Raw genomic sequence first — 22,873 nt, forward strand, 5'->3', positions numbered from 1 at the left:
GCTGAACTTGCTGACCGAAAGGCTGGTGGTTGTAATCCAGGGAGTGGAGTGAGCTCCCGCTGTTAGCCCCAGCTTCTGCCAACCCAGCACTTGGAAAACATGCAAGTGTGAGTACATCAATAGGTACTGCTCCGGCAGGAAGGTAACAGGGCTCCATGCAGTCATGACCTTGGAGGAGTCTACGGACAACGGCAGCTCTTTGGCTTAGAAATGGAGGTGAGCCCCCCCCCCCCCCCCCGAGTTGGACACGACTGGACCTAATGCCAGGAGAAAACCTCGACCTTTACTAAGCAGGGTTAACCTGTGCTTAACTTCAACACCATTTGACACCACTCACGCAGGCCATTGAATCCCTACATCTCAGTCTTGTAATTGATATTTGCTTTGCTGCCTGCTATTATGGCTGTTGGACATGAGCTTTCTTGTATTCCTTTTTTCAAATACGGTATTACTGATATTATATCTCACCCTGAAATTGTAAATGACATTGGACAGTATACGAAATGTTTCAGACGAGCCTCAAAACCGATGTTCGGCGCACTCCGCACGTGACTTGCGAGGCCATTTCCCATTCAGACTGCACTGAGCTGCTAGTTGAGGCTCGGTTTTCAGTTGTGGTTTTCTGTTTGTTGGAGTGTCGTCATTTTGCTCTACATGGCTGGCTTTAAACGGTTTTATTGTCCTCCTGGGGCGATTTCATTGCAAATGGTTGAAAATCTCCAGGTGATCGGCAGAACAAATATACGTGAGCGCATAAATAATTTTAAACGGCTTTAGGTTTACATTGATTTAAATTCAAATAGTTTTAGATGGGGTTTACTGAGCTTATTATAGTGCAAATGCTTTGAAATCTTTGGTGAAAGGAGTAAAAACATTTCCAAACCCATTAATAAGATCATGCAAAAGTAAATAAGACGAGGCTGCTCAATTATTATGAAATGAACTCAGGGTAGCGGGACTCACAAATGTTTTTGAAGTCCCAGGATCTATCCGTTTCAGATAAATCAGCAGGAGTTTAGGGCTCTGCATTGTCTTGCCCTGGGCTTTAATTTCAAAGGTCAATGCAGATATTAAAGGAAATCCATATTTCTTGGTATTTGTATCTCTTTCCCACCAGCAATCGCTCTTCCTCAGACTTGCAACTCTCAGCCGTCAGGGCGTTTTAATTCCAATGGCCTCTCACAAACCTCAACACTATTTCTTTTTCACACAAATACCCAATACGCTCACATTTAAATACTGATGGGTTGGGAGGGGATTGATTTTGTCACTTGGGAGTTGTAGTTGCTGGGATTTCTAGTTCGCCTACAATCAAAGAGCATTCTGAACTCCACCAACAATGGAACTGAACCAAACTTGGCACACAGAACTCCCATGAACAACAGGAAATACTGGAAGAGTTTGGTGGGCACTGACCTTGAGTTTTGGAGTTGTAGTTTACCTACATCCAGAGACCACCGTGGTCTGAAACAATTAAGGACCTGGACCAAACTTGGCACGAATCGTATTGAATACTCAATACGCCCAAATTTGAACACTGGTGGAGTTTGGGAGAAAGAGACCTTGACATCGGAGAGTTGTAGTTCACCTACATCCAGAGAGCACTATGGACTCCAAACAATGATAGATCTGGACCAAACTTGACACGAATACTCAATATGCCCCAATGTGAACACTGGTGGAGTTTGGGGAAGATAGACCTTGACATTAGGGGAATTGCAGTTGCTGGGATTTATAGTTCGCCTACAATCAAAGAGCCCCTTGAACCCCACCAATGATAGAATTGGGACAAATTTCCCACACAGAACTCCCATGACCAACAGAAAATACTGGTCTTTGGAGACCCCTCTGAACCCCCCTCGCAACCCCCCCAGGAGCCCCGACCCCCAGGTTGAGACATGCTGGTCTAAAGCCCGTTCACTCCTGCTCTGGGTCTTTCTGTTTTAGAAGCACCCACAGATATCAGTGATACGGTCCAACTATTTTATTAGCCTCCAATACTCTGCCTCCTTGGAATGATCATTGCAAGAGCTTCGTAGGACTTCATAGGCTCTGACCATGAATCCGGGTGAACATGCAAACTTAACCACTGACTAGGGCTGGCCGTACACCAGTGGTTCCCAACCTTTGGGCCTCCAGGTGTTTTGGACTTCAGAGCCCACATTTCCTAACAGCTGGTAAGCTGGCTGGGATTTCTGGGAGCTGAAGTCCAAAACACCTGGAGGCCCAAGGCTGGGAGCCATTGCTCTACACTGTTGAATGAATGCAGTTTGATACTGCTTTAACTGTTATGGTTCCACACTATGGGATCTGTAGTTTGACAAGACACCAATTCTCTTTGGCAGAGAAGACTAACGATCTTGTCACTTCCAGGATTCCATAGCATTGAGCCGTGGCAGCTAAACCAGTGTCAAACTGCATTAGTTCTACAGTTAGATGCAACAGAATGACCAGAATAGGAGAGAAGAACTCATCCGGTGTGGGAGACTATATGGATATTCCATGTGTTCATGGTGAAATGCAACTGACTTCCCTCCTTCCACTCCTCTTCTTCCTCCCATGATTGAGTAGGATCATTAATGTGGTGTCAAACGGCATTAATTCTGCAGTGTAGATGCACCCTCCATCTTCCAATACCATCTTCAAAGCTCTTCAGTTCAAGCAACCTGTCACAAAGTGAAGATGGTGGGTTGCTCCTTACTGCTTGCCCGCCCTGTTCCTTCCTGTGCCTTCTCCTCGGCCTGCCTTTCCTGACCCTCGTCCATCCTCCTCCATCTATGGACCCGTCTCATTCTGGTCTCAGAGCATCATCATCATCATCATCATCATCATCATCATCATCATCATCATCCTCCTCCTCCTCTCACAGGGTCCACACTCCTTTGCCCTCCTTCCTTCCTCTCCGCCAACAGATCCAGCTGTGGCGCAGCTGGCTAGTAACCAGCTGCTATAAATCACTACTGACCGAGAGGTCATGAGTTCGAAGCCCGGGTCAGGTTAAGCCTCCGACCAATAAAAGCCCTGGCTTGCTGTTGACCTATGCAGCCCCGAAAGACAGTTGCACCTGTCAATTAGGGAAATTTAGGTACGCTTTATGCGGGAGGCTAATTTACAACACCATAAAACTGCCAGCAAAACACGAGGAAAGGAAAGAGGAAGTACAGCCACTACTGGACGGTGAAGCAACAGCTCCCCCTGTGGCCGGAATCTTGAAGCTGGAAAAATGTTAAAAATGCCTCTGAGTCTGTCTAATGTATGTTGTTTGTCTATTGGCATTGAATGTTTGCCATGTATGTGTTCATTGTAATCCGCCCTGAGTCCCCTTCGGGGTGAGAAGGGCGGAATATAAATACTGTAAACAAATAAAATAAATAAAATCCTTCCGTCACTGTCAGAAGCTCCTCCTGGAAGATCACCCAACCTCCAACGAACAAAAGATTCTCTCTCCATACGTTGCAATGATTAAAGTCAACAGATTAAAGTTTGTTTACCTCTCCCTCCCTGCCCTTCCTTCCAGAAGATATAAACTGCGGTCTGTCTAATGCTCCCTGAAATGCATAAATCAGATGCGGAATCAACAACAACAGAACCACTATTTGTGTACAGCAAGGCTGCTCGGGAGAAAGACGGGAAGGCAAATATAGCACGCTCAGTATTCAAGGAACATTCTGACACATTTTCGGCGGTGGATATTTTTAACTCTCTCTCTCTCTCTCTCTGCACGTAAAATGTACAAACACACAAAAGGAGGTCTTAATTGGCCCGTTTTATGTACCCAGGAATAATGGTCTTAAATGGGTTGCGGAGAATGCCACATTTATCTCTCCATTGAGGGAAAGGCATGATGATTCAGAAACTGCGAAGCCACGAGGATTGACTCACGAGCGGAATATATATTGCTCCTTTTCAATATATTATATATTCCGTTCCCGCTACAGCCCCCTCAAGGCACCAGTAGAGACGGGAAAGAGACGGGAAATCTAAATGTTTCATTTCTGCTCAACATAACTCATCTCTCTCCCTTCCTCCCCTCCACAAACACTTCCTTTTAGTTTCATTTTAAATCCCCCTTTTTATTTTGAGACTTTGGAATCGCAGGCCTTCCAGATGGTTCTTCAGCAAGTGCTGTAAACTTCCCATTGCCAACAAATCAAAAGAGTATTTTCTGCAGTCGAAAAACTTTCAGTAGGCTCCGATTAAATATATTAGAATTAGCTTGGGGACCACGCAGTGCCTTAGTTATTAGAAGAAGGCATTATATGTTCTGGGATGTTAGGTAATATCACTGAAGTTTAGTCCAGATTTGTTGTATGTTTTCGGGCTGTGTGGCCATGTTCCAGAAGTATTCTCTCCTGACGTTTCGCCCACATCTATGGCAGGCATCCTCAGAGGTTGTGAGGCATGGAGAAACTAAGTAAGGAAAGGAAAGAATATATATCTGTGTAGAGTCCAAGGTGTGGCAAGAGTCCTTTGTCACTGGAAGCCAGCATTAATGTTTCAGTTAACCACCCTAATTAGCATTGGAAAGGTTTTGTCTCTTGCCTGGGGGCATCCTTTGTTCAGTCAAGCCCTCAGAGTGTTGGTTCCCATCTACTGTTTTGATTTTGGAGTTTTGTAATACTGGTAGCCAGATTTTGTTCATTTTCATGGTTTCTTCCTTTCTGTTGAAGTTGTCCACATGCTTGTGGATTTCAATGGCTTCTCTGTGTAGTCTGACATGATAGTTGTTGGAATGGTCCAGCATTTTTGTGTTCTCAGATAATATCCTGTGTCCAGGCTCTGCTATGGCTGATTTCTCTGGTTGAATTAGTCTGCAGTGCCTTTCATGTTCTTTGACTCTTGTTTGGGCATTGCTGCGTTTGGTGGTCCCTATGTATACTTGTCCACAGCTGCAAGGTATCCGGTAGACTCCTGCAGAAGAGAGAGGATTAGTCCAGATTTCTCATCAGTTGGGTTCAGTGCTGTCTGGATAAGGGTGAACTACAACTCCCAGATTCACAGGGAATTCACCTCCAAACCCTGACAGTAGTTGCAGTTGGCCATGTTGGGTCTGTTTGCCAAGTTTTGCCCAGATCCGGCTGGGTTCAGGACTGGGTTCAGGACTCTCCAGCTGGGTTCAGGACTCTCTGGATAAGGGTGAAATACAACTCAACGATTGCCGGAGGATCTTGAGGTTCCTCGACTGGCCAGTTCTTATTGTGTCAAATTGCTATATGTGTGTGTGTAAAGAAATCCTTGCAAAAGTTAGTTTGCAAGGGAACTCTGCAGAGGAGCTCAGCTTTGCAGAGGCAAGGCCACGCCTAAAACAATGTATCTGTTTGATGGCAGGTGGCTGAGATTGTCAGTTGGGAATTTGAGCTTCAAGAGAGCACAGGAAAGAAAGGCTCTCTAGCTACGGTCAAGTAGTAATTTTGAATATGCTATGCTGTATATATTGATGCTGGTTGATTAGGTTATTGATCTTATGCAACTACATGGACATTGTACGATTGCAGACCTGTTTTGTATTTCAACTTAACAAGCAAGAGTAAAGTTCCTTTGTTCTTTTCAATTCTTCTGCCTGGTGTGAGTTCTTTGCACATGGTGTTAACTGGACGCTACTGATTCCGCTATACTCTCACCTGGTAACAGTTCTCAAGATCGACTGGAAGCTGACCACAGATTCACGCCGAGAGATTTCTGGAGAGGTTTTCTCTTGAGTTAAGCAATGCGGTGGGTTTTCTTTTGGGTATTTCCCCATTTTTGTGGAGGGGCCCCGTGCTCCTAACCTTGGCAAATGTGGAGAGCCAAGTGGACTCCAAGCAGGATCTCAGCAAGAGACTTCCAAACACACACACACACACATTCAGTTCTAAAAATAACCTCCCTGCGAGAACCATTCAGACTGTCTGGCCTGGGGAATTCTCATGAGCAGAAGTCAGATCTCTAAGATATCTCCCCACCAAGCCAGGCATTTTGGGTGAGTAAACACACACACGGACAGGCACGGACAGGCACGGAGACCTCTATCCGTCCATCGCACATTAGCAGGGTCTTCCCCAAATCTCTGGCCCCGGCAAACGTTCAGGCCCAGGCCTTGACCTGAGCTGGACGCAGAAAGAGCGAGGGAAAGAAAACAGAAGGGAGAGAGAAAGAGAGACAGAGAGGGAGGGAGGGGAGAGAGAAAAACCCAGCAGGTAATATTTCCTTTCCTTTCACCAGACAGGCAAAGCCTCATGAAGTGAACAGGGCTCCGTTATTCCCAAAGCAATCTTTTGTTCCTGGCAGTTCAGGCTGCGGCGCTGTGGTTTGTGGGCCGGCTTTGCCAGTGGCAAGCCAGGTAAGAGCCTCAAGCACCTGCGCTTTGAAATGCAGCTACGTTCCATCGGGTAGCCTTACAATAGGAGAGCATCCATGCCTGGCTTTTGCTGTTTCTCTTCTTTTACGCAGAGCCAGGTCCATACCTTGCTTCCCTTTTTTTAAAAAAGGCTTTTTCTCTCACCAGCACTATTCATCCTCCCCCATGCCATGGAAATTCAGACCCTTGCACTATTGCGAGTGTGAAGGAGTAAAAATAAAAGAGAGGAGAAGAGGAAGAGGAGGAGGAGGAGAGGAGGAGGGGAAGGAGAGAAGAACGAAGGGAGAGAAAGAGAAAAGGAGGAGGAGAGGGGAAGAAAAGTCCGAGTGCCAGCGGACCCCATCCGATGTCTCCTACTCAGAGAGGCCGTGCCTTTAATAATAATAAAGAAGCAGCTGCCACTGGCTGAATGATCAATCAATATCCGTCAGCTTGACATCTTAAGATCTTGCTGAACTTAAGCGTTTCTTTTCTTTTCCCATTCTGCATCTACAAATAAAGTGCTCAGCGATTGGACTAAAGCCTGTCAACTTAACTGAAAAGGGGGAGGGGGGGGGGGAAATAGATCAGGGCCCTATTTAAATGGCATTTGCAAAGAATGAGATGTTATCCTGGCCTCCGCTCCTGATGGCTAATAATAACACCAGATTAGTGGATTCAGGCCAGACGAGGAGCAGCAGAGCCTTCCCGCCCCTGCGAGACCGTCTTAAAAAGGCCCTTTCCGCCTGTCTAGCCGGGCTCTCCTCCACTTGCCGGGCCAATAATGAGGCCTGAGACGGCGATGCCGTGGGTCCCACGTGGGACGGCGCAAGGAAGACCCACCGTCACCCAGACCATGCGCAACACCTGCATCGAGGCTCCTCCAAGATCAAAATCCCTGGGTCACCTTTTGTCCTCATTTCCCCCCAAAAGAGCCGGAAACATCATTATTTTGAGGTGTTTTCTAGCACAAAGCCAGAAATAAAAGTGCATTTTATAGTGATCTGTGGTTTCTTTTTTTATTTTCAGTATCTTGCGTGTTCTAATGAGAAAAGGCAAAAAAAATGGGAATCTACAGATATAGGATTGTATCCAAATGGGTATTTTTGTACGTCAAAATGAGCAGATGCGAGACAATTAAACCATGGTTTGCCTTTTGGTTTCAGAGTTGGAAGAGACCTCACGGATCATCCAGTCCAACCCCCTGCAAGAAGCAGGAAAATCTCATTCAAAGCACCCCCGACAGATGGCCATCCAGCTTCTGCTTTCTGGTCTGGTTCTGGTTTGTTTACCTCCTTGTGCCTTTGGCCAAGGCCAGATCCAGAATGAGGAACTGGGAAAGCCAGGCAGGGCGCGAGGATTCAGGCATCCCAAGAACCCATGGAAGCCAAGAACAATGGTCTCGGATTTCGTGTGCGGCTGCACAATAAAGTATCGCTTGCAAGCAAATGGCAAATCATCTAAGAAGCTGTGGTCTCTTTGTCTCCTGCGCTTGAAGAGACCAAGTGAAAAGGACAAGGAACCTTGGACACAGAAGCACAAACACCCTCAGCAAGGGTGCAAACCGAAAATACCTTTCAAATTGCCAACCATCTAAAAATGCAAATGCCAAAACATTTTAGGGAGATATTCACTCAAACTAGATTTAATCAGCTTGAGACAATGGTCAGATACGGGAGATTTAACAGCATCCCTTATAATGAATGGATCTGTGTCTGTGGAGCACCCGAAATTGGGGAAATGGCACACATATTACTTGATTGTAAATAGTACCAGAAGGTGAGAGACCTGCACCTTGCACCTGCAAATCTCTTGGGAAGAAGACTGTGGACAACTGTCAGTGTGCTGGGAGAGGAAGCGAAGACCACCAGCATTGAAGCCATGCTCCTGCGCCATCAACTGCGCTGGACTGAAGGCCACGTTGTCCGAATACCCAAAGATCACCGCCTCCCAAAGCAGTTACACTACTCCCAACTCAAGAATGGGAAACGTAATGTTGGTGGGCAGGAAAAGAGATCTAAAGATGAGCTCAAAGCCAACCTTAAAAATGGTGGCATAGACACTGAGAACTGGGAAGCCCTGGCCCTTGAGCGTTCTAACTGGAAGTCTGCTGGGACCAGCAATGCTGCGGAATTCAAAGAGGCACGAATGGAAGGTGAAAGGGAGAAACATGCCAAGAGGAAGAAGGTGCATCAAGCCAACCCTGACCAGGACTGCCTTCTGTCTGGACACCGATGTCCTCACGGTGGAAGAACATGTGGGTCAAGAATAGGTCTCCACAGCCACCTACGCATCCACCGCCAGGACCCTACACTTGGAGGACCATCATCCTTGAGCTATAAGGTATCTCCTAAGCAAGTAAGTAAGGATGGGCACAGTTTGGATTCAGTACAACTCCAGCTCACGTGGTTTTGGCTCTGCTGCTGCTGCCCCTTGGTCATAGTGGTCAGCTACAAATCCCCTCTTCCCTTCCTGTTCCCATCGGGTGGAAAGGGCCGGCTGCATTTAGCGAGTTAGGAAGTCTTACATAGGAGAAGCACAGGAAGATCACCGATTCCAACTTGGTCCATCTAACCACCAACATTCACTGGCAGATTTGATTCCCCGGGTAGCCGGTTTTCCTGGTCATGAATCTGGACCTTTCTGCATGCAAATCATGCGCTCAGTCCATGCGTCAGGGTCTCTCCCGCCTTCCTCTTTCGTGTGTCCAATGCTCGCACTTCCGGGAGGAACAGGCTGACCGCCACCATCACGGAGTCCCGTCTTATTGACTCGTTCTTCCGCTATTATTCCCTGACCAGGATTCTCTTCTGAGACGGTGAAGGACACCATGTGCAAACAGCCAATGCATTAAGATGATAGCAACGGATTATTATAATTAAGGCTCTGGCTGTTTTAATTAATGGCTTGCCTTTAAATGCAAACAGAAAGGATGACAGTATAAATGCCAAATCCTCTTAAGGACCAGTTCTGTGGTGTATTTGGGAACTTATCTGAGTTTCAATGCCTGCCTTCTGCTTTGGGTCTTAGAGCCCTTCTGCAGTCTCAGCTCTACCACTTCATGGTAATTTAGTTGATAACGGAGACTTCCCTCTCTGGGCTGCACACTTAGACTTCACAATTAAAGCAGTTTTAAGTGTCATGGCTTCCTGCAAACATCCTTGGGGTTGTAGTTTTGTCAAGCGGTGGAAAATTATCTGTAAAACAGAGCAGGGATATTTGACCGGGGTCTACGTGATCGTATACGGCTGGCGTTGAGATAACAGAGAGTGCTGGAAGAATACATACGATGGACGAAGATGCTGTACGCAAATCCGACAAGTGTGGTAAGGAGCGCGGCAGGAATCAGCGAGCCCTTCCCGGTTCGAGTCGGAGTCCATCACGGATCGGCTGTCGCTGTTGCTGTTCATACGATGCATGGATGCAATAATCGGAGACATACAGAAACCACATCCTTGGACACTACTGTATGCCGAAGATGTTGTTAGGTGCCGAGTCATGGGTAGAGCTGCAGACTCAAGTGCAAGTGTGGAAAACTCATCTGCAATATTTCGGACTATGGCTCAACATCTCAAAAACTGAGTCCATGGAATGTGGACCAACAGTAGAGGGTGGCTCCATCAATATCAATGGCACTGACCCCAACAAAGTGACCAAGACACTACACTTGGAGGACCATCATCCTCGGGCTACAAGGGGTCACCTAAATAAGTAAGTAAGTAAGTCCAGTGATGGGGGACAATAACTTCTGAAGGGCCACATGTTTCAAATCCCTGAGTCTAGCAACTTTCTGCTCCAGGTTTTGCAGAGTTCTTGGGCAACGTGGCATCAGAAAACTATTCCGGGCTAGGCTGTGGCGCAGCTGGCTAGTAACCAGCTGCTATAAATCACTACTGACCGAGAGGTCATGAGTTCGAAGCCCGGGTAGGGTTAAGCCTCCGACCATAAAAAAAAAAATAGCCCCGGCTTGCTGTTGACCTAGCAGCCCCGAAAGACAGTTGCATCTGTCAAGTAGGGAAAATTTAGGGACGCTTTATGCGGGAGGCTAATTTAACTAATTTACAACACCATAAAACTGCTCACGAGGAAAAGAATGAGGAAGAACAGCCATCAATGGATGGTGAAGTAACAGCTCCCCCTGTGGCCGGAATCGTGAAGCTGGAAAGATGTTAAAAAAATGCCTCTGTGTCTGTCTAAAACTGAATGTTGTTTGTCTGTTGGCATTGAATGTTTGCCATATATGTGTTCATTTTAATCCGCCCTGAGTCCCCTTCGGGGTGAGAAGGGCGGAATATAAATACTGCAAATAAATAAATAAATAAATAAATAAATTCCACTGGCCGGTCCTTTCTATTCTAGCCACTGCTGCCATAATCCTCCTCGACTGCCATTCATGTGCCCTCACCTTCTGGGAATGGTGCACACCATTACCAAAACAGCAAAGTGATGTTGGTGCTACACTTTCTTCTGGTCTTCGTGTAATGAACAGAGCCAACCCACAATAACTGGGACATGTTTATTTTGGCCTGCTGCGCTCTCTCCCCTTTCCTTTCATTGTTCAGAAAAGGAGCCGTGTTCAGGAGAAGCGTCCACCTGGACAGGCCTTGGGCACACACGGGAAGCCCGTCAGCAGCCGCAGCAGCTGCTCAACCAAGATAAGGCCAGTGGTTCTCCCAAAATGACAGTGTTCGTACATCATGCAAATCTCTTAACTGCTAGTTTTGTTTTCAGCAAGAGGCTGGCCAAGGCTAACCTATATCGCTCTCCTTCCAAAAAGGATGCGACTCAACAGTCGCGAGGACTCTATTTTTGCTTGAAGGAAATGGTCTGGTTTTAACCACTGAGAGGAAGGCTGTACAATCATATTTTTAGCAGCTAGACCCAATTATTGGGGTTTTCTGTGATCAAAAGACAGCCTTGTTTCCTTCTCTGTAAATCTGAAAGCCCGTTAGTAATACAGAGATTGCTACCTATCTAGACTAACGAGGGTTGTTATTATTATTATTACTAGCTTGGGGACCCGGTGGTGCCCGGGTTATTGGAAGTAGGCATTTGTTTGCTTTGGGATGTTAGGTAATATCACTTAAGTTTGCTCCAGATCCCTTGTTGGCTGGGTTCAATGTTCTCTGGATAAGGGTGAACTACAACTCCCAAATTCCCAGGGCAATCAAAGCCACAAACCCTGACAGTATTGGCAGTTGGCCATGTTGGGTCTTGTGTGCCAAATTTGGTCCAGATCTGTCGTCGGCTGGGTTCAGCGCTCTGTGAATACAGGTGAACTATAACTCTCTGATGCCTAGATCAATCACTCCCAAGCCCCGCCTGTATGCAAAGTTGGACATGTTGGCTCTGTGTGCCAAGTTAGTTCCAGGTCCATCGTTGGTGTGGTTCAGATTGCTCTTAGAGTGCAGGTGAACTATACATCCCAGTCCCTGCAACTCCTATAAATCATGCTGAATTCTCCCCAAACCTCTCTTTTTGGTTCAGTTACTGATCAATTCCTCTGCTTGCTGTGTGCCCTAGGAAAGAGTAGGAAAGGGTTAAGGGAGAGGCAGTGGGCGGAGTCATGCAAATGAAGTGAGAAAGGAACGCAGGGATGTGCTCGCTGTAACCTGCAATGTCCTGGGAGGGAGTGACTTGGTGGCTCCTCAGCACTGGGAAAGGGTTAAGGGAGAGGCAGTGGGTGGAGTCATGCAAATGGAGTGAGAAAGGAACACAGGGATGTGCTCCATTTCTAAGCTGAAGAGCCGGCGTTGTCCGTAGACACCTCCAAAGATATGTGGCCATAGGCATGACTGCATGGAGCGCCATTACCTTCCCACCGGAGCCGTACCTATTGATCTACTCACACTCTGGGGGTTGGTGCTCATCTTCATTTCTAAGCCGAAGAGCCGGCGTTACCCGTAGACACCTCCAAAGTCATGTGGCCATAGGCGTGACTGCATGGAGCGCCATTACCTTCCTGCCAGGGCAGTACCTATTAATCTACTCACACTTGCATGTTTTTGAATGCTAGGTTGGCAGAAGCTGGGGCTCCCCGGAAAAAAATCATGTTCCCGGCTCTGCTTAGTTGACGCATTTCCACTCTTATCAGCACCCAAAGACTTTTTAAAAAAATTATTTATTATTTGTTTATTATTTATTAAAAATCCCAGCAGGGTAAATGATCAAGCTGTCGTTATTTTATTGCCGCCTTCTTAATCTGCCATCGCATGCTTCCTAATTGTGTTATTATCTTGCTACGTACTTATTATGGTTTTATTGCACGGGAATATTTATACCGCAGTGGAGCCAACGTGTTTCAAAGCTGAATAAATCCCTCTAATGGTTCCTTCCTGGGGCTGCTTCTCCTCCGCGGCCGGATTGTGCCAGGAGGGCGACACCCCCCTCCCCCTCCCCCCCTCCCCCACTGGCCACCCAACCCCGTTGTGCCTTGTTGCTTAATTGGCTACTGGATGGAACGCTCGTTCTGTCGCCATCAACTGGGTATAATTGCTCAGACTGGGATTTCTATGAAAAGAAAAGCCAGGGAAATATAAATGTATGTGCATAAGAGACCGGGGGGGGGGGGGGGGATAATAACTGCATACATCTATTTTCTTTGATTAATCACAAAAAGAACTCTGCCATTAAGGGATTAAAGCAAAGCCATTTTACTCCTGCTGAGCATGTTCGGCAGTTTTGAAATTATTTTATGATCCTGATCAATGTAATTAATGAGAACGACTGTTAATTAGTTACACTAGCAGGTGGGCCGTGGAAATGCTATAGAATAACCGGCAACGTGGGGCTGGCTTTTGGGGGGGACGGTGCGCTACGCATCATAGAGAAGCCGCGCATGCTTGGCGGCCGGTTCGGGGTTGTGCAGAAAAATTGTTGCACCCCTAGGCTGCAGAGACACCTCAAAACCACACTGGAGCCCCAGGCTATAAGCAATGCAAGCTGTTTATTGAAGAATATATATATAAGCAATAGCAAATCAAAGTTCAAAGTCAATGAAACAAGATTTTAGTCCACAAGGTACAAGATACTTGAGAATCTTGACGCAAGGGTCCATGGAAAGCAAACACAAGAATAAACTTCAAACAAGGTAATCAAAACTAGTCCAAGGAATAGGATCAAAAACTGGAACAACGAACAGGATAAAAAACTGGAACAAGAGATTCAACCTGCACAATTTTCAGGGACACGACTTGATAATCCAAAACCCACAGCAGCAAGGACAAGACTTGGAACAAAACTCAAGATGCAAGGCTTACAGGGAACTTGGCATGGAAGTCCAAAGGTAACATGAAACCAGAATCCATGAAGCATGAAACAAGAATCCATAAAACAGGAACAAACCTCTCGATGAGCAAAGTTACCACCTCTGAAATCTCTCTCAGAAGCGACTCCTCTTAAAGCTAGATTCAAGGCCTCTTTCCGTGGGAGGTTTGCTCAAAACCCTTTCTCATTTGTAACTACAGTAGAGTCTTACTTATCCAACACTCGCTTATCCAACGTTCTGGATTATCCAACGTATTTTTGTAGTCAATGTTTTCAATATATCATGATATTTTGGTGCTAAATTCATAAATACAGTAATTACTACATAGCATTACTGCATATTGAACTACTTTTTCTGCCAAATTTGTTGTCTAACATGATGTTTTGGTGCTTCATTTGTAAAATCATAACCTAATTTGATGTTTAATATGCTTTTCCTTAATGCCTCCTTATTATCCAACATATTCGCTTATCCAACATTCTGCCGGCCCGTTTATGTTGGATAAGTGAGACTCTACTGTATCTGCTCCTTTGCAAACCTCCCTTTCTTGTCTCCGTTGACATATTGCTTTCTTCCTGTCCACCTTATTACTCTTATCAAGACTGGAATGCCCATCTGCCAAGGGATAACTCGACCTTGACTCTGCCTGCTTGGAACCATTGTCCACCTGCTCCCAGAGTCCTCAGGAACAGCAGCCTCATCAAACTCTGGCTGTACAAACTCCTTTGCCTCTGGCTGCATGAGAATCCTAGGATCCAACCCAGATTCATCTGACAGGTCAGGTGCAGGTACAATCACAGGCTGAACAGGCCCAACCCCAGGCTCACCTGACAGCTCAGGTGCAGGCTGGAATACAACAAAAATCACAAGAGGAAGAAAAACATACTCCGTTCTTACTTTATTTTTTCTCTTTCCCCTTAAAAGATAAATCCTTCCACCGACTCTCAGGCTCCAATCTTTGATCTGTTGTTCTAAAGTAATGGGAGCTTCTCCACAAACAGCATCTCGTTAATTTAGCCAATCTCAGCTGGCCCTTTCTACTCCTCCCGGCCCCTCCGGAGAAAGGGTTTTGAAGGGAAAACACCCCCTGGGATTAAAGCTCGAGACAGACTCCAAAAGTGTTAACTGCTTTCTGGTCTTGTGTACCTCATTAGCGACGACGCTGAGAATTTAATCGTGGTTGACAGTGTCATGGGGTTGGAGAAGGACCCTAAGGGATGAGGCTGGATACGGAGCAAGGGAGGTTTTATGTTTCCTGTGCGTGTGCAGAAAAACAACGAAGGATGCTTAAGAAGCCTTTGTGCTGGGAAACCGAGGAAGCCATTCGCTCTCCATCAAAGCCCAGCTTCCAGTCCTTACTCCAAAAGAGATCCACCGTCCTAACTCTGATCGGGAAGGCAACATTGCAGCGAGCTTAAAAGACGTTGTGATCAAACCACTGTTGAAAAAACCATCACTGGACCCCACTGATTTGGCCAGGTTCCTATCTCCCCTTTCTGGGCAAAGTCTTGGGATGTGTGGTTGCCTTGCAGCTCCAGGGGTTCTTGGACAAAACTGAAATCGAAATTGAATCCCTCTATGAGCCACCGCGGAGATGAAGATCTTTTGGGGAGGCCCTGCTCTCGGTCCGGCCAACGTCACAGGGGCGATTGGGGGGGACGAGAGAGAGAGAGACAGGCCTTCCTTCCCAGGGATTGCCCCCCGGCTATGCAACTCTCTTCCTGGAGAGATGAGATCAGTGGGTTTCAGCTTATAGGTCTGTCATAAAGGTATAACCCGCTCGTGGAAGTCAAACACGCAATGGTAGCTGTGGTGACTGTTCAGAAAGGCAACCAATATGTGTGGGAATGCACCTCCTCGTACATTTTGGCGCCTGCTCGCAGCTCATATTTTACCAATTTGCTGCTCCTCTGGAAAGGGAGAAGGAAATTCATCCCTGTTGCCAAGACGACGAGGTCAACATTCCTCCAGACTAAAATATACATCCAAATGTACGACCCACTGAAAGTCATAAGGGAATGAGTTTCACTTTCGGGTAAGATGCATGTTATAGAGAAGTATCCGCCTGACTCACTTAACAAAGATGTTTCCTCTGTTCTCAAGGGCCACCTCTTTGCAAATCCTTTTATCAAGAGATATGAAAAACCACGTGCAAAGTTTGGTCTAGATCCATCGTGGTTTGGAGTCCACAGTGCTCTCTGGATGTAGGTGAACTACAACTCCCAAACTCAAGGCCAGTGCCCTCCAAAGCCTTCCAGTATTTTCTGTTGGCCATGGGAGTTCTGTGTGCCAAGTTTGGTTCAATTCCATTGTTGGTGGAGTTCAGAATGCTCTTTAGAATCATAGAATCATAGAATAGTAGAGCTGGAAGAGACCTCAAGGGCCGTCTAGTCCAACCCCCTGCCAAGTAGCAGGAAATCGCGTTTAAAGCACCCACAACAGATGGCCATCTTTAATTGTAGGTGAACTAGAAATCCCATCAACTACAACTCCCAAATGACTAAATGCATCCCCCCCAACCCCACCACCAGTATTCAAATTTTGATGTATTGGGTTTTTTCTGCAAAATTTGGTCCAGTAAATGAAAATACTTCCTGCATATCAGATATTTACATTACGATTCGTAACAGGAGCAAAATAACAGTGATGAAGTGGCAACAGAAATAATTATATGGTTGGGGGTCACCACAACATGAGGGGCTGTATTCAGGGGTCACGGCATTAGGAAGGGTGAGAACCACTGCCTTAGGGTCACCTCTGGGGGAGGAGAGTGGTCACTCCACCCTGCGATGGCCCACTTGCCATGGCTGGAAACCTCCGTCACTCGGGAGTGTTGATGGGCTTTTAAGGTGGGTTTCGAATTGAAGCAGGAGATGGAGCAGATGTGGAATATCATTGCTCTACTTTTCAAGCAGCTTCTCTGCTGTGAGTTTTTGTTCAGAATTGCATCGGATGATTTTCTTCCCCATCCTTCCATATATATGGTACCCTTCTGAGGAGGAATGAAAACTCCCAGATGCTGCAGAGAGCCGTAGCTTTCCTCCCCACACCGACTGAGCACTTATGCGCACCGTGCCGCATGGACTTGAAGGGGAGAGAGCAAGTGCTGAGCACCAGGTTAAACACGAAGCCACCTGCCCACACGGTTCTGTCAAGTGTACCTGGCGCAAGCGTGGCAAGATCATTCCTGTTTGTTGTCAGTAAAGAGCCTCCCGCTGAGCCTGAGCTCGCGATCAATTCTGAGACATGGCAGGTCAACCTTGAGGTTCTGAACTACATTGTTTGCAGAAGATTTCTAGTTATTAGAGCAAGCCGGGAGGTGAAAGAGAGCTCCTCCGCCTCTGAAACCGGCCAAGACATCCGCAACGATGGCGACAGACAGGGAAGAAGAGGGGCTTGGGCTCCGTCTAATCCAACAGTCCCTTTCTCACAGGGATTGGCCTTCTTGATGCCTTTGAAGCAGCCGTTGAGGCAAGTCCACAATGCCTTACTACTCACCTGCAGAGGCATTTTTAGCTCATGCGCTCAAACATACCTAGACTGCAGCCTGTTTTTGTTTTTGATGGATATTTGTATTTGTATCTAGGGGCGTTTGCCCCATGTGTAAGCTGCCCCAAGTCCTCTTTGGAAGATGGTGGCGGGGTATAAGAATAAAGTCATCATCGTCATCATCATCATGATGTCACCCCAATTATGTATAATTTCTTCTGGTTATGGAAGTAAGGCAACGTTGTGCCCAAATAGGAGACCTCGAGGGAATGCCTTGGACTTCCAGGATGAGTGTGAAATCCACCTGAAATGCTGGGGACTACGGATGCCCATCCGTGTTGACCTTGCAAAGGACACACATGCTACCAAACACAACTCACGAAGAAGACAAGATGACCCAATGCTCTTGCGCTTGTCTTATGGGATCCCACATCGATACGTTGCCAGTTCAAACAAGGACAAGTCATCCAGCGTCATAAACACAGCGACAACCTCCTGCTCCGATGTGTTGGTCGTCTTGAGAGTTTTCCGTTTGTCAGTAAACCTTTTGTAGATAGCCAAACAGGCTTCAGCCTCTTTATTGGTGCCAGTGATTCTTCGTTGATCTTCCGCTGCATGTGTGTTTATACCCTTTTATTGTTATGTTTTTCAACACTATGCACAGGCATTATTTCAAAATCTGTACAGCTTTTAAGGCATTCACTCCGCTAATCAATGGTTCTGATGGAAAATGCAGTCTCCTCCCAACCAGTCTCACATTTGTTCTGCAAACAGGCTTAATATGACAATAAGCAATTGTTCCTTATCTCTTCCGTGTTTTAACATAATGGAAGACATCCTTAGATTTGCTTTACAGATGAAAGGAGAGATTGAGGTAATTTAAACGTGGAAAACACCAAGTGTTTAATCTGATTAACACCTCCCCCAATTAATAGCGTCTTTGAGTTGTTACAATTAAGATGATCATTTTGCTTAATAATCGCTTTTTTGAGCGATTACAATTAAGATTCTCATTTGGTTTTGGTTTTCTCATTGTCGCTACTTTAGGCATCTCTCAACAAAATAAAAGTGACAAGATGGAAAGATTCGCAATAAATATATAACAAATAACTTAATCTGCACAACCAAAGACACTTTCATCTGGTCCTTCTTTTTTGCTATGGGTTTGGATTTGGTTGGGTTGCAGTGGTTTTGCAAAACCATATACTGTAAGTCCCATTTATCGCTAGTATGGGCTCCTATAACGTAGTTTGGCTGCATTAAACTGTATCATAGACAAAAAATTCTGCCCATGACTGGTCTAGACTGACCATATCGCGCAGATGCATTAGATGGCAGTCTATAGGGGCCACGGACTCAAAAACGCTCCTTTTTCTACGCTTGTCACCTGCAAGAAGAATCTGGGGAGGTCGCCTTGGAAAATAAATGCATGCCCCGAAGCCTTTATTTTGTTTTATACTAAATGCTAAACCATTCAAATGCGTCAATAGCGGCTCGCATTACCGAGCGGCCCACAATGCATCCCGACAGCTCTACCTGTTCGGGAATGTATTTAGCACCGTATTTCAAAGCGTTGCAACATGCCAACATGCAAATTAAATTCTTCACTCCAAACGTCAACAGCGAGGTGGTTTCCTGCCATCCTGCGGATCTGCAATAGTTGTACGGCGGGGCTTCTCTCGTCTCTCTCCTTTCCAAACACACGTCATCTCACAAATGAACAAGGAGTTGGCCTGGAACACCCTCATTCCAAAAACTATCCATGCCGCAGACCTTTGCAAAAAAAGGCCATGTGGGTTTTGTCTTCTGCCACAGTTGCCAATCCAGATGGATTGGGTGAGCTCCCTCTGTCAGCTCCAGCTCCATGCAGGGACATGAGAGAAGCCTCTCACAAGGTTGGTGCACTTTATCTATTTCTGAATTTGCAACTCATAATGTGCACTTTGCTTATCCACTTTTGCAAACTCATTGGTTTTAATTCGATGTCTTAATACTGCGTTTCTGTTTTTGTTTTTCCCCCCGGTTATTGTGTATGTATTATTACTGGTTTTTGTTCTGTATTTTGATGTTTCGTATTTTGTTATTTTTTGTATCTGATTTTGCTGTAAGCCGCCCCGAGTCCCCTTTGGGGGAGATGGAGGCAGGATATAAATAAACTTATTATTATTATTATTACAGTAGAGTCTCGCTTATCCAACGTAAACGGGCTGGCAGAACGTTGGATAAGCGAATATGTTGGATAATAAGGAGAGATTAAGGAAAAGCCTATTAAACATTAAATTAGGTTATGATTTTACAAATTAAGCACCAAAACATCATGTTGTACAACAAATTTGACAGAAAAAGTAGTTCAATATGCAATAATGCTATGTAGTAATTAGTGTATTTACAAATTTAGCACCAAAATATCATGATGTATTGAAAACATTGACTACAAAAATGCGTTGGATAATCCAGAACGTTGGATAAGTGAGTGTTGGATAAGTGAGACTCTACTGTATTATTATTATTATTGGTAGAAGAAACATCAAAAACATCCGGGCAGGGTCCCCTGGGCAACGTTCTTGCAGACGGACAATTCTCTCACACCAGAAGCGACTTGCAGTTTCTCAAGTCGCTCCTGACACAGAAAGATAATGTGTCGAACTGCATCCATTCTCCTTCTGTCTCCACTTCTGTGGCATCCTTGTCACCCTCCCTCCTGGCCCCACTTGTGACCCCCACCCAAGCTCAGCAGGAGCGTGACACTCGTCTGATGGAATCAGGATCGAGGGCACGCTTCAAGCTCCCTCCTGAGAAGGTATTTGGAGGCAGGCCAGCTGCACCTCAGACCACTTCAATCTCACTCCACCCCGGCCCCGTTTATACCATCTCGGGTGGATGATGGAAACAGACGGCCAACGCTGCGATGCCAAAACCGAGCTTCCCTTCGTGTTAACATGTGTTTGTGTTTTCTGGTGCCCAATTCACTTAAGAGGTAGACTTCAGAAAAGAAACAGCCCGAATCAACTTGCAGCTGTCACGGATTCTGTTTCTGAGCGGGCGGCTTCACATCTGGAGTAAATGTCCCCCTGTTTGGGCCACAAGAGAAACCGCCAAAGCCACGGAAGGCTTCTTGCGCTAATAAATCACAAATGGCACGTACGTAGGTAGGCCTGCCTGTCTCCCAAGCCTGCCCAAGACTCCTGCCCAAATCCATATAAGCCGCACTAATACCATCAAGGTTAGTAAAAGCCAAACACACCCACAAACCTCTTTGTTAACTACGTATGTACACTCTGATTTGATCTTTGAGTGTAAAGTGGCAAATTATACACATATATATAAAAGACATGACTAATGGGAGACATTTTAGAACACAAGTCAGAACACACATGGCAGGCTGCCTTGAATGAAATCAGATGGTTATTTATTCTCTTTCATCTTACCGGTTCCTGCAGAAACTGTGTTTTCTGATCCCTGCACCATCCCCATATCAATCAACAGGAACCCATTCAACTTTCTTACTTTCTATCCACAGATAAAGTGTGCTATAAATGATACGTAAATGTATATTAATATCCCCGTATGTTTTTTATTGAGTCATTAGTGACTTGAGAACATCCTGCAAGTGGCTTCTGGTGTGACGGAATTGGCTGTCTACAGAGATGTTGCCCAGGGGACATTCCCCGGATGTGTCACCATCCTGCTGGGAGGCTTCTTTCATGTCCCTGCAAGCTAGAGCTGACAGACAGGAGCTCACCCCATCTCACAGATTCGAACCGGCAACCTTCAGGTCAGCAGTTCAGTAGTGATTTATTGCAGCTGGCTACTAACTAGCTGTGCCATAGCCTGGCCCTTTTCCCTTCATCCTACTGACCGAGAGATTATGAGTTGTAAGCCAGCTCAGGTCGGATTGAGCTCCTGACCATTAATAATAGCCTAGCTTGCTGTTGACCTAAGCAGCTCGAAAGACAGTTGCATCTGTCAAGTAGGAAATTTGGGTACCGCTTTATGTGGGGAGGCTAATTCAACTAATTTACAACACCAAAAAAAAAAAACTCCCAGCAGCGTGTGGAAAGGAGTGAGGAAGTACTCAGTTTATTATAGTCACAGGGTCCACCCCACCCCTAGTTGCTCTCCCATTGACGGCAGCACTTAATCAACTATCTTGTTTACAATATTCACTCGTTGCACTTTACCCACTTCGTTTTATCCCCTCTATTTGGGTGCCATATCCATGTTTTTACTATGTTTATTTTTTATATATTTTTACTATGTTTAGAGTGTTAAATTTAATTTCTGTGTCTATATTTTCTGATGTTTTTTTATTTTGGTTTGCTGTTTTATCTGGGCTGGATTTTAATGTATTTGTCTATTATTTTATTTTGTGCATTGTTGGAATGTTTTAAGTTATGTTAAATATGTTGTTGTTGTTCGGGCTTGTCCCTGTTGTGAGCCGCCCCGAGTCCCTTCGGGGAGATGGGGCGGGATATAAAAATAAAGATTATTATTATTATTATTATTATTATTATTATTATTATTATTATTATTATTATTATTATTGTCCCCATGTAAGCCGCCCTGAATCCCTTCGGAGAGATGGAGGCAGGGTATAAAAATAAACTATTATGATTATGATTATTATTATTATTATTCCATCAAGGACTCGGTGTCACAAGTGGACAATGAAGCGGCAGCTCCCCCTGTGGCCGGAATCGAGAATACCCTCATGAAGCCGGAAGCTGGAAAATGTTAAATTGCCTCTGTGTCTCTCTGCCCGTCTATATGTCGTATGTTTCATTACATTGAATGTTTGTCATGCATGTGTGCAATGTGATTCTCCAAAATGAGAATCATTATGCAGGAAAATGCCAAGGAAGATGCTACTCTATGATTCTATGATTCTATGATTCTACATACCATAGCTTGTTGTACATGGAAATAAAGGTAGTAACAAGAAATAGTAACAATATAATAACTTTATTCTTGTATCCCACCTCCATCTCCCAGAAGGGACTCAGGGCAGCTTACACAGGGACAAGCCCAACAACAACATAAATTTACATACAAACAGAAATTTAAAACAGTAATTTAAAATAGCCATAAAATAGAATACAGAAATTCTTGAAAGGATTCACAGTTTGGTTATGCTGGTTTGTGATGACAACTACTGTACAGTAGATAATACATTTTCATTTTTAAACAATTCAACCATAAATGTGAATTCTTCTTTGTGGAAAAATAAGACATCCCCTGAAAATAAGACCTAGTGCATCTTTGGGAGCAAAAATTAATATAAGACACTGTCTTATTTTCGGGGAAACAGGGTATTAGCCATGCACGTTCATACGGATTGTTGTCTTTTACAAATTAGATGAGCACAAACAGAGGAGAAGAACGGCCAAAGGAATCGAGGGAAAGAAGAAAGGACGGACGCACGCACGCACGCACGCACGCACGCCAGGTTCATTGAGCCAAGTGGCTCCTTTTGTGTTAATAAATTGCTACTTTCCTCTCTGATTAATTTCCTCGTTCAAACAGCCAGGAAATCAAAAGGAGAGGTTTTAGAGCACTCGATGAACTCTGCGGAGATACCGGGAGACTTGGACAAATAATCGCATAAAATGGTTTATGAAACCAGAGGGTTTATGGTCTATAAATAACCTCCGTGCAGTTTCTATTCTTTACACGTACAGTGTGACAGAGAACTGGATGTTCGCTTTTCACGAGTCCTTCCCTGTACACACATCAGGTAACGACAATATTGAGCCTGAAACGACCGGCTCTTGCAAGGGGTCCTTTTAAGGGCCGGCTTTATC

At 45.3% G+C, this 22,873-nt stretch overlaps 1 protein-coding gene across 5 annotated transcripts in view; it reads right to left on the reverse strand.

Annotated features, from left to right (window-relative positions):
• Positions 1-22,873, reverse strand: part of aff2 (ALF transcription elongation factor 2) — a 331,356-nt gene that overhangs the window by 256,409 nt on the left and 52,074 nt on the right. The gene's annotated exons all lie outside the window — the stretch shown is intronic.

This window comes from Anolis carolinensis, unplaced genomic scaffold (assembly GCF_035594765.1).
Source record: "Anolis carolinensis isolate JA03-04 unplaced genomic scaffold, rAnoCar3.1.pri scaffold_12, whole genome shotgun sequence".
NCBI classification, from domain to species: Eukaryota; Metazoa; Chordata; class Lepidosauria; order Squamata; family Dactyloidae; genus Anolis; species Anolis carolinensis.